Raw genomic sequence first — 14,009 nt, 5'->3', positions numbered from 1 at the left:
AAAGAAGGATGGAAGATCAAAAGCAGACATACGCTTAAGTATCAACAAGGCTAGAAGCGCTTTACTTAAACTCAGGGATGGAGGGACACGAAGGTCATTTTCATTCTGAAAGCAGGAAAAACCTACCACACGAAGGCGAAAGATTTTCGTCCTATTAGTCTGTCATCCTTTATGCTCAAGACTCTTGAGAAGTTGATAGAAACATATCTTAGGGCAAATATCCCTGGAGATCGCCTGTCGCAGCAGCTGCATGCATATAGTAGAGGCAGTCCTTCATGATCCAATCATCTACATAGAGGGTTCTCTCGCAGTCAAGGAATATGCAATGGTATCATTTCTTGACATTGAAGGAGCTTTCAATAATGTAAAAGCGACGTCAATCATGAAAGATTTGGTGTTTCTAGGCATCGACTCTACCGTAAGAATGTTTATTAATAACTTACTTACTAAAAGATGCATGCAGGCAGGCTTGGAATCTGTGGAGCTGAAAAGATGGGTCAGCAGAGGAATACCTCAAGGAGGTCTACTGTCTCCTCTATTTTGGAATATGTCCATTAACAATATATTATTGTCTCTGGAAGAAAAAGGCGTAAAAGTGGTCGCGTATGCTGATGACGTGGCAATTGCGGTTAGAGAAAAGTTTCCCAGCACTCTGAGAAGCTCAGGAAGCTCTACGTGCAACAGCAAAGTGGTCTACCGAAAGGGGTCTAGGTATAAATACGTGCAAGAAAGAAGAAGTTGTTTTCAGCAGGAGATACAGGTTGCCTACAGTGGAACCTGTCTCCCTGGGAGTAGAGTATGTTCCATTTACAGAAAGCGCAAAACTCCTGGGTGTTTTGCTGGATAGGAAATTGAACTTCAAATCTGGATAGGAAATTGAACTTGAAAGGGCAAGAAATGCCACTTTTGCCCTATACACCTGCAAGATAGCCATTGGCAAAAGTTGGAGGTTTAGCCCGCTTATCATGCATTGGATTTATACTGCAATTGTCAGACCTATAATGCTATATGGTGTTGTGGTCTGGTGGACGGTGCTTCAAAAGTCCTCCTATTGCTCAATACTTAACTGTTTCCAAAGGATGGCTTGTTTGTGCATCACAGCCGCACTGAGGACGACACAATCTGATGCACTGAATTTATAGCTACATCTTATGCCTCTGGACATTGTGGCTATCCAAATTGCAGCGACCACTGCCGTGAGGTTAAGGGAGCTTCCTCATTGGTCATGTGGCGGCTACGGACACTGCGTTATCCTTGATACAATATCCGATGATCCAGGCAGTGTGGATTACACCCTACCTGAGCCGCTTTTTGATCAAAATTACTGTACCACTATTCCTGATAAAACCGATTGGAACTACGATATCTCTGGTAATAGAAGTTACATAGACTTCTGTATGGATGGTTTCAAACTAAACGACCAGGTGGGCTTTGGCGTGTACTCTAAAAATCTATCACTGATCATATCGAAAAGGTTACCCGACCACTGCAGTGTGTATCAAGCAGAGATCCTTACAATTAAGAAAGTGGTGGAATGGCTAAGATATAATGTCATTACGACATTATATTATTTAGTATTTCTGAAGACAAAAACCGCAATCGACTGTCGCAGATCTCTCAACGAGATGGCTGAACAGTTCAAAATTCACCTGTTCTGGGTGCGGGGCCACAGAGATATCCCAGGGAATTGTAAAGCGGATGAGCTTGCGAGACTAGGAACTACCCAACACATTGCAGGGATACTGGAAGCTGTGGGTATGCCTCTAGCGACATGAATGATAGATGGTCACAAAGAGGGGCCTGTGAACATTCCAAAACTATGTTGCTTAAAACTTGAAGAGATCTACTGCTTTGTTGTCATTGGCTAGAATCGGAAAACATGCTGACAGACTGAAGGTTGCCAGCAACGACTTTTGCAGAAGCTGTGAGCACATCAAAGAAGACGATACTATAGAACACCTTGTGTGTGTGTGTCCCGCACTAGCAGTCAGAGGGAATTCCACTTTTGGTTCTCATTTCTTTAAGAACCTGTCTGATTTAACGGATTGAACATTAGCAAGTTATTGGGCTTTTTAAAGCGATCTGGATGGTACAACGGTAGAAACTAGAAGGCAACTTCCTTCTTCTGTTCCTGTGGTATCACAATGAACGAAAACGTCTATGTGAGTCTGATGGCAGACTGCCACTTAACGCTAACCTACCCTAAACTCAACAAAGTTTAGAGATGCAGTGACAGCTCACATATCACAAAAGTCAGAATCTTCAGCAGTAGTAAGAAATCTATTTTATTATATGGCTATACAACTTGGAGCTTGATCCAGGCGACTACCCGCAAAATCCTTGTTTTTATAAATCGCTGCCAACGACAAATATTTTGAAATTTCTTGCCAAACCAAGAACGAACACTTTCCCTATCGATTTCGAAATCCGGAAGAGAAAATTGACTTGGTTGGGTCATATCCTACACCTGGAGCGTGCTGGTTCCAAAGCATGGGTATTTGCAAAAGCAAATGAGGTGGTACTAGGAGTATTTGAGAGAAAGATCCTTCGTAAAATTTATGATCAAGTCTGCGTTAATAGAGAATATGGGTGTCGTATGGACCACGAGCTATATGAGCTGCATGACGACAATAGCATAGTTTAACCCATCAAAATACTACGGTAGCATTGGCTAGTTTATGTTGTCAGAATAAGTGGACAAGCTCCAGCGTAGAAGACATGTTAATTTCATCTCAAACGAGAAATTAACACATTCTACGTTTGGCTAGATGAAATGTTCTGTAATGTCCAAGTAAAGTGAAGGGGCCGTAGGAGACCACGTTTATTTTGGAGCCCATGGTTATTAAAAGTTACAAAGTTAAAGACTGCCTTAGACTATACCTTCCACGAACATTGGAAGTAGGGATGAGTGAGTGATTTTTCACGCACGCTCACAAGAAAAAAATGTTACTCACGTGCGAAGAATTTTAATTAAATAACGGTCACGCACGACCACATGATTAGATTTGGATCTCACTCACAAATCACGTGACTCACGCGTGACACCACAACTCACGACTTCTAACCTCTAATTGGAAGTCGTAATTAACCACTCTTTGCAAAATTTTGAGCCAAATTGGACAACAATTGCAGGGGCTCAAGATCTTAAATCGGGATAGCGGGTTATACTTGGCACGTTCGGTTAGCACATGGAGACCACCGTATCGCAAAGGCTAGCATGTCCGACTATGAAGCTGAACGCATGGGTTCGAATCCTGGCGAGCCCAACAAAAAAAATTTTCAGCGGTGGTTTTCCCCTCCTAATGCTGGCAACACTTCTGGGGTACTATGCCATGTAAAACTTCTCTCCAAAGAGGTGTCGCACTGCGGCACGCCCTTCGGACTCGGCTATAAAAAGGAGACCCCTTATCAGTGAGCTTAAAACTTGAATTGAACCGCACTCATTGATATGTGAGAAGCTTGCCCCTATTCCTTAGTTGAATGTTGAAATTCAGCCTAATCAGACCACAATCGCTTCTAGAAGCTGAATAAGACAAATCGAAGGACCAGCTTAAATAGGAGCTATATACAAATCTGAACTACAATAATTTGGCCTATATGCAATCTCCAAAGACCTACTCCAATAAGAAGTCTCTGTGCAAAATTTCAAACTGATATCTCTATTCGATCAAACGAGAAAAATATATATTCAGCCGCTGGACTATTTTCCCAACTTATGCCAACAAAAACATTGCAAGATTCGACCTTTAGCCATTTGAAGCGGATGATGGTGAGAACTAACTTCCCAAAAACCTTCCTCATTTCGCAAAAAAAACTGCTCTTATGCACACAATTTTATATTCGGTTGCCATGAGCGATAGAATGTGTCATATGTACGTTGAGAACATATATGAAAAATAACCAGTAAAAGCGTGTTAAGTTCGGCCGAGCCGAATCTTATATACCCTCCACCATGGATCGCATCAGTCTAGTTCTTTTCCTGGTATCTCTATCTAGGCAAGCATATAACAAAAGAAAAAAATTGATATGATATTTGAGCTATGTCAACTTGTGGTCCGGACCATAAATAAGCTGAATGTAGAAGTCGTTGTGTAAAATTTCAGCCAATTCGAATAAAAATTTCGCTCTTTAGAGGCACAGGAAGTAAAATAGGGTGATCGGTTTATATGGGAGCTGTGCCAGGCTATAGACCGACTCAGACCATATTTGACACACATGTTGAAAGTCATGGGAGAAGCCATTGCACAAAATTTCAGCCAAATCGGATTATAATTGCGACCTCTAGAGGCTCCAGAAGTCAAGATCCCAAATCGGTTTATATGGCAGCTATATCAGGTTATGAACTAATTAAAACCATATTTGGCACAACTTTGAAAGTCATAACAAAACACTTCTTGCAAAATTTCGCCAAAATCGGAGGGGAATTGCGCCCTCTAGAGGCTCAAGAAGTCAAGATCCCAGATCGGTTTATGTGGCAGCTATATCAGGTTATGAACCAATTGAAACCATATTTGGCACAACTTTGAAAGTCATAACAAAACACTTCTTGCAAAATTTCAACCAAATCGGATAAGAAAAGCGCTCTGTAGTGGCTCAAGAACTCAAGATTCAAGATCGGTTTATATGGGCAGCTATATCAGGTTATGGACTGATTTAAACCATACTGGGCAAATTTATTGGAAGTCATAACAAAACACGCCATGCAAAATTTCAGCCAAATCGGATAGGAATTGCGCCCTCTAGAGGCTCAAGAAGTCAAAACCCCAGATCGGTTTATATGGCAGCTATATCAAAACATGGACCGATTTGAACCATTCTTAGCACAGTTATTGAAAGTCATAACGAAACTCGTTTTGCAAAATTTTAGCCAAATCGTATAAGAATTGCGCCTTCTAGTGGCTCAGAAAGTCAAGATCCAAGATCAGTTTATATGGCAGCTATATCAAAACATGAACCGATATGGCCCATTTACAATCCCAACCGACCTACGCTAATAGAAAGTATTTGTTCAAAATTTCAAGCGGTTAGCTTTACTCCTTCGAAAGTTAGCGTGTTTTCGATACACGGACGAACGGACAGACGGACTTTATGGGGTCTTAAAAGGAATATTTCGAGGATTTACAAACAGGATGACGAAATTAGGATACCCCCATCCTATGGTGGAGGGTATAAAAATGGCCAATAATCAAGGATGTGTATGACACACCCATGCAACAGGGAATTTCAGTGCATATTATTACATTTATTGGTGAAATCATAATACATATATTTTACATGTATGGTACCTATACAATATTACAAATAAATTTTCCTTCACCGATGCAAAAGTGTTGTTTACAAGTTCCACATACATTTACGTGGAAAAAGTGACATTGATTGACTATGACTTGCTCATTGAGTGGAACTTGGGAGCTTTTCCGACCGCCCTCAACCACTTTTCAATTTTATGTGAACACCAACAACATTGTAATACTTTGCACGACAAATATCGAACATTTTTAGTGCGCCTTTTTTGGTTTATTCCTGAACATGTCATGCACTTTGTTTATGTTTAAATTGTACACAAGATTTATGAATGCAATTAGTAGGAGCAAGCGGAAGCGAATAGAGAAGTGTTTGTTCAATACGGCACAATGACAGGCCATCAAGGATGCAAGTGATGGATGCATCACAAAAAAAATTTTTTCCAGAACGGATATGTTTCAACATTGAGAACATTATAATAATAATAATATGATGAAATAAAAACAGAAAAGTTAGAAAAACGAAATTCCTTAATAAGACGCAGTTAAAAAACTGACCACGCAATTAATCATCAGAATATTATGCTCTTACAAAATACTCTATCGTTTAATGTATGCAAAATTGTTACTTACTTTCATATACATTTCTTAGAAATACCATAACCGATATTTTCAAAGCCCCACATGCCCTTTCCGGATCTACTTTATACCAAACTAGTTGAACAGGGCCCGCTCCGTTGCCCCTTCATATGGAAAAAAAAATTCCGCTGAATATTTATTTTCGAAAACTAAAGAGCTTTTAGTGAAATACTATGCTACGAAGTATTGTAGTATTTGCATATCGCTTGTATAACAATATATTGGGTTGCCCAAAAAGTAATTGCGGATTTTTTAAAAGAAAGTAAATGCATTTTAATAAAACTTAGAATGAACTTTAATCAAATATACTTTTTTTACACTTTTTTCTAAAGCAAGCTAAAAGTAACAGCTGATAACTGACAGAAGAAAGAATGCAATTACAGAGTCACAAGCTGTGAAAAAATTTGTCAACGCCGACTATATGAAAAATCCGCAATTACTTTTTGGGCAACTCAGTAAGTACCTTTATCTGAATACCATATGATCTTTACTGGACTACGAATTCGCTCGGAGGGTTTAATGTCACTTACGTTTAAGTGTTAGATGTACTCCATTCTTAAAAAACTTCCTTTCAGCCCGATATTCTCATGATGTCCGATTTATGGTGCATGGTGCTCTTCTCTCAAATACCATTTATTTATAGCCCACATTGCCATTGGTTTCAGGAAAGTTTATAGGATGGGGCATCCCCCAAACACTTCACCCCAAAATTGGCATGTTCGGTAAATTTTTACTGTTTGAGGGATGTTTTGGGGAAGGGGCGGTGCCCCACATACATTATCCGACATTTGGATATTCGAATTCTACTTTCAAATACTTTTATTTGAGCCCCATATTGCGATGGTCAGTTAATATTTGCTATTTGTGGAGTATTTTAGGTAAGGGGTAGACCCCCCGAAAATTGGTCCCGAAAGTGGGTATCAATTTGGTGTTCTACTCCCCAACACCTTTCATTTTAGCCCCACATTGATATGGTCGGAAAATATACCCCATTTAGGGGTGTATTGGGGAGTGGTGGTCCGCAAACACTGAAAATATATCAGCATCGTACTCTATTCTCATGTATCTATATATCATTTATTTGAACCCCATATTGCTTTTGGCTTCGAAATTGGATATCAAATTCGTTTTCCAATCTCAAATACCTTTCATTTAAACCCCTTATTGCAAATATGTCCGGTTCGGGGTATGGGCCCTAAATACTATCAATATCGAACTCCACTGTCTTGAAGACCCAAATTGTCTTGGTGAGCAAATACGTCCTATTTGGGGGTTGTTGTGCTGTTGGTCGTCTCCTAGACATTTGGTCCCCATGTGGCGGCCACTCAGTGACTTGGCCTTGAAAATATGTATCAGTTTCATGTTCTACTCTAAAATTCCTCTTATTTGAGCTCCATATTGCAATGGTGAGTAAATACTTCCTATATGGGTGGTGTTATGGGGCTGGGGTGGACCCATAGACACTTTTTCCCGATTATTGATATAAGATTCGTGCTTTGCTCCCAAAGACCTTTCATTTGAGCTCAATATTGCTATGGTCGTAAATTTGTTCTCTTTGGGGTATGTTTTTGGGGAAGTGCGGACCCCCACAAACTTGGTCCGACATTTGGATATCAGATTCGTATTTACACTCAAATACCTTTTATTTTAGCCCCATGTTGTCATGGCAGTAAATAAGTCCTGTTTGGGGTTGTTTGGGGGTGAGGTGGTCCCCCAAACACTTGATCCGACAATTGGACAAGAGATACGTGTTCTACCCTTAAATACCTTTCATTTGAGTCCCATATTATCGTGATTGGTCTATATATATATATTTAATAAGTTTTGGGGTCCCCTAGGTACCCCATCCGAAACTAAGGTAACAAATTTTTGTTTTTAGGTTACTATAAGAGAGCACACAAAATTTGGCTGACATCGCACCAGCCATCTTTGAGATCTGGCATTTCTGAAAATTGGGGTAGGGTGGAAGATCCGCCCCCTAAGATATCAAAAAGTGTTATACCCTATTTTCACCACGGGATCAGTATGCACCATTTGTGAATGTTTCAAAAAAATCGGTTCAGCCTTTTTTGAGTCTATATGGAACACACAAACACAAATTCATTTTTATACCCTCCACCATAGGATGTGAGTATACTAATTTCGTCATTCTGTTTGTAACTCCTCGAAATATTCGTCTAAGACCCCATAAAGTACATATATTCATGATTGTCGCGACATTTGAAGTCGATCTCACCATGTTCGTCCGCCTGACCATCCACACGTCCGTCTGTCTGTCGAAAGCACGGTTGGGATTGTAAACGGCTTATATCGGTCAACGTTTTGATATAGCTGCTATATAAACCGAACTGGGATCTTGACTTCTTGAGCCGCTAAAGGGCACAATTCTTCTCCGATTTGGCTGAAAATTTGCATGAGGTGTTTTGTTATGACTTCCAACAACTGTGCTAAGAATAGTTCAAATCGGTCCATAACCTGATATAGCTGCCATAAAACCGATCTGGGATCTTGACTTCTTGAGCCACTAGAGGACGCAATTCTAAGAATGGTTCAAATCGGTCCATAACCTGATATAGCTGCCATATAAACCGATCTGGGATCTTGACTTCTTGAGCCACTAGTGGGCGCAATTATTATCCGATTTAGCTGAAATTTTGCGTGAGGTGTTCCGTTATAACTTTCAACAGCTGTGCTAACAATAGTTTGAATCGGTCCATAACCTGATATAGCTGCCATATATAAATCGATTTGGGATCATGAATTCTTGAGCCTCTAAAGGGCGCAAGTATTATCCGTTTTGGCTATAATTTTCTACAACGGCTTCTCTTATGACCTTTAATATACGTGTCGAATATGGCATGAATCGGTTTATAGCCTAATACTGCTCCCCATATAAACTGATCTCCCTATTTTTCTTCTTCAGTCCTAAAGTACGCAATTCTTACTGGATTTGGCTGAAATTTTACACAATGACTTCTACTATGGTCTCCAATATTCAGTTCAATTGTGGTCCGAAATGAACCATAATTTAATACAGTTCCAATAACATAGCAATTATTTTCTTTTACACTCTGTTTAAAAAGAGATAGCTTGACAAATGCGATCCATGGTGGAGGGTATATAAGATTCGGCCGGGCCGAATTTAGCACCCTATTACTTGTTATATATAGATTTAAACTGCAAAAATTAGATGATGTAAAGGGTGATTTTTTTGAGGTTAGGATTTTCATGCATTAATATTTGACAGATCACGTGGGATTTCAGACATGGTGTCAAAGAGAAAGATGCTCAGTATGCTTTGACATTTCATCATGAATAGACTTACTAACGAGCAACGCTTGCAAATCATTGAATTTTATTACCAAAATCAGTGTTCGGTTCGAAATGTGTTCAAATTTTGGCAAATTTTGTTCAGCGATGAGGCTCATTTCTGGTTGAATGGCTACGTAAATAAGCAAAATTGCCGCATTTGGAGTGAAGAGCAACCCGAAGCCGTTCAAGAACTGCCCATGCATCCCGAAAAATGCACTGTTTGGTGTGGTTTGTACGCTGGCGGAATCATTGGACCGTATTTTTTCAAAGATGCTGTTGGACGCAACGTTACGGTGAATGAACACATTTCGAACCGAAGACTGATTTTGGTAATAAAATTCAATGATTTGCAAGCGTTGCTCGTTAGTAAGTCTATTCATGATGAAATGTCAAAGCATACTGAGCATCTTTCTCTTTGACACCATGTCTGAAATCCCACGTGATTTGTCAAATACTAATGCATGAAAATCCTAACCTCAAAAAAATCACCCTTTACATCTAAGGTCCTGTCTGGTTGATCAAACCGTTCTATATCGTTTACAACATTTCCATCATACACAGACAGGTTGTGCAAGCAATCTGTAAATGTGAACATACTATAAGTATCAACTGCCTTAAAGTAGTTGCTGATATTGCTGTACTAAAGTTGAGAGTTTAAATTTGCCTAAAACTATGCACAGAATTTCGTCGAACATTCTTTCATCCAATTACTCATATGAATGTCAAACGAAAAAAAAAAAAAGAATTCAAGCTTAAATTTATTTTCTTTTGTCTAAAAAAAAAGGTAATGTATGTATATAGAACAATAACTTTAGCCTTTCATTGATGTAGCTGACGTAGCTTATTTTATATTGCGCTTTTGGCTTCCTGGTAAATAATTGAATACAATGCTATTTAATCAGATTTAAAAATATATATAATAAATTATGTTGCTATAATGAAGATCAGTGTTAAAAAGATTGGAAAATTACAATTTTAATGAATGTAACAACACCAACATGGGCAAATCATTTTCCCTTATCCCAACCATATATGAAATGTTTATTTTAACAACAATTAATTGCACGTCTATTTGCCGGATCTGAAATGATTGTCTAGCAACAGTCGTTGTATGCGTGTGTTTGTGAAGCGGTTCTTTTAAATTCAATGATTTAATACCTCGTCGTCGACTCACATATTCAATAAATTTACATTTTATTGCACTCGGAGATTGTATAATGAAGTTATTGCTTATTCAGATATAAGATATGAAACATTTGGGGAGGTTCGAGTGACAGAATATGCCCCAAGGCAAATCTTCAAATGAGATATTTTTGTGTAAAATAATTGTTCCATAAGTACAGGGGTTCAAAGATGGTCTCCATAAATAAATTATAAAATTTTTCAATATATTCCTCTTGCTTATTCTATATCTGCATACCAAAAATATGAAATAAAATATATGTACGTATGTAATGATGGGTTAACCATAACATGTGCCGCCACGGCGTCCAAAATGGAAAAAAGTGTATTTTGGAGGATTTTATGCCTTAAGGCTGCTACTATATTCGCTTTTCACAGTTGAAAACACATATTTTTCACGGTTACTTTTTTGAAACACTACAAAAATCTTAAAGAAAACACAATAATTTTAAGAAAAAAATTTCATAAGTAATGAGAGAATGTCGTACTGAATGAAATCAGCAAGTTTTTTTGCTTCAAAATCTATTATCCAAAAAAATAAATCACAAAAAAATGTTGCGAAAAACGAGCAGAGTACCAGCCATAATGGCTAGAGCGTTGTCGAATGATAGCAATCTCCTTAGGTGAGATGTAAAAATCAAGATATATAATTTACAGGTAGTGGCAGTTGCCCAACAACAAAATATTGTGTTCACTATCTGTCACAATCAGTGATTTGTGCAGCTCTGATTTGGAGTATGTTACTAGTTCGCGCCATTTTTCGTTTTTTGTGTGTGTATAATAATCACACACAACCAAAACTTGTTGACAGATAGTGCATTCGTGAGAAAAAATTGTACTCAGCTGTTAACGGTACACTACTTGGTAATTATGACATGAATAAAACGTCAACATTTGCTATGCTACTCAAAAGTTATTCACCACACTTAGCGTCATAATTTTATTTTACTTTCCCTACAACTTTGCTACCATTCGACACACAGCCAAAGTACACATTTAAATGACAGTTATTGTTAATTAAAACTCAAATTACATCTAGAACCACAACTTTAGCAGTTAAGAGTGCAGAATTACTTCCTAGTTCGATCTAGCCATATCCGTTTGGCCGAGAATTCGCATATCTGTCTATTTTGTAATCAAGTCGCATTTTTATCTATTCATCACGAAATATTCCAAATATCATTGTTTAGCTAAGGGACAAAAGCTATACATTTTGTGATTAAGATATTACTCCCGTATACGAAGTACCGCGTGAAGACCGAAGAAGCTACAACTTTTGCTCCTCACGAAATTTGGTAACGACTGTTTTATTAAATACGATATCTTCATACCTCTGCTCAATTTTATCAAAATTGGTTCAGATGCGCATATAGCTCCCATATATACCAATTACTGCTAAAGAGCATTGTAACCAAGCTTTGGAATCAACAAATTTTAAACTAGAACAAATTCCTCAATGTCAATTTATTGAGTTGAATAATTTTATTGAAGTAAAAATACAAAGAACAAAAAAGTTTATGTACAATAGAAAAACTTAAATGCAAGGCCTACTTATAGAATTACAAATATTAATTGATTAAACACAAATACTTCAACACTTCCCCTTGTTTAAATAATTAATATTGAGAAGATTGATGAAGTGATGCAATCGAAGCTTTGGTAACGGCTTGGTCATCATGTCTGCAATTTGATATTCAGTTGAGATTTGTGATACCGAAACTTCGCCTTCAATTACCTTTTCACGAATGAAGAAGTGCTTTAAAGAAATATGCTTCGTTCTCTTGTGAAACTCAGGATTTTGAGATAATCGGATAGCAGCAGTGTTATCAATGTGTATTACTGGTACTTCATTATAATTAGTTAAGTCATTGAATAGGCTTTTCAACCACATCAATTCCTTAGCGGCCTCACTCGCTGCTATGATTTCAGCTTCGGTTGTTGAGGTAGATACGGTTGGCTGTCTTTGACTTATCCATGATATAGGACTGCCTGCATAACATGCCACTACTCCAGTTGTTGATCGTCCTGTGCTCGTACAGCCTCCATAATCTGCGTCACTGTAGCATTCCAATTTCTTTTCACCGTTCGTTTTGTAAATTATTCCATAGTCAAGGGTGCCAGCAATGTAACGAAGAACTCGCTTAAGTCTTTGTACATCTTCACTTGTAGGGGATTCCAGAGCTCTTGACAGAACACCAACACTAAATGCCAAATCTGGCCTAGTTCCCAACATTAAATACATTATTGCTCCAACTGCTTGACGATATGGAAAATCATTTGTTGATTTTTGAACTTCTACAACGGTAGCTATATTTTCCATCGGAGTTGATACTGCTCTACATTCAGAGAAGTTAAATTTCTCCAAAATTTTCTTAGCATATGACTTTTGACTTATCTTTACAGAATCATCCGACTTTTTAATTTCTAAACCAAGAAAGTAATCGGCATATTTTTGTGTAATTTTGAATTCGGCTTTAAGTTCATCTAGAAATATCTTCAAGTCTTTAAAATCCGACGCAGCAACTAAACCGTCATCTACATACAGAGCAAGAATTACTTTCTTTCCATGTTTTTCTCTTGTGTATAAACAACAATCAGCTGAGCTTGTCTTAAATCCCAGTTTGGTTAAAAAATTTCGCATTCTAGTATTCCAACACCTTGGTGCTTGCTTAAGACCATACAGACTTCTTTTTAGAAAACAAACTCGATTTGTTCCGTCATCAAATCCTTTTGGCTGTTTCATGAAAATAGTTTCGTCCAACTCTCCATAAAGGAAGGCAGTCGAAACATCGAACTGTGCTAAGTGTATATTTTCTGTAACTGCAACACTTAAGAGAGACCGAATTGTGGACATCCTTGCTACCGGACTAAAAGTTTGGTCATAATCAAGTCCTTTTGTTTGATTATACCCTTTAATGACTAGTCTCGCCTTGAAGGTATCCACACTGCCATCCGCTTTGGTTTTTACTTTGTAAACCCATTTTGATGGGAGAGCTTTAGCACCCTTCGGAAGTTCGGTAAATACCCATGTTTTGTTTTCTATTAACGAGTTCATTTCCTTTTCCATGGCTGCTAACCACTCTGATCTTTGGTCGCCTTTAGTAGCTTCAGAATATGAATTTGGAGTTTCAATGCTATTAACAAACTCTTGGGAAATCATAGCCAATTCGTCATGAGTTGTTTTTGAAATTATTACTTTCCTATTTCTTAATTTCCTGTAATTGCAATTTTCTTCTTCAGATTCTTGTCTATCATTGCTTCCTGATAAAGCATCTTCAAACTCACTGTCAGATTTTGCATTTCTCTCTAAATTACCTTCAGGATTGTTGCTCGTAGGATCATAATTTTGTTCTTCTAAATTTGGTGAATCTTTGGCTAATTGATCATCTTGTGGTTCAATGTTTATATCCGGCTCTTCATTCTGAATTTCACCATCTTGAATTAAATCATTGAAACGTCTAATCTTTGACAAATCAATACGTTGTGCACCAGGATTTACGTTGGATTTTATTGGGCTTTTTTCTTCTAAGCGATTATTATTTGTTTTCTCCACAAATTTAACATCTCTCGAAACACGAACATCTTTCCTTTCTGGTATATAAATACGATATCGCTCGTCTCCATCATATCCTA

The sequence above is a fragment of the Stomoxys calcitrans genome, chromosome 5 (assembly GCF_963082655.1).
Source record: "Stomoxys calcitrans chromosome 5, idStoCalc2.1, whole genome shotgun sequence".
In the NCBI taxonomy this organism is placed as follows: Eukaryota; Metazoa; Arthropoda; class Insecta; order Diptera; family Muscidae; genus Stomoxys; species Stomoxys calcitrans.
Note: the sequence above shows the minus strand (reverse complement) of the source record.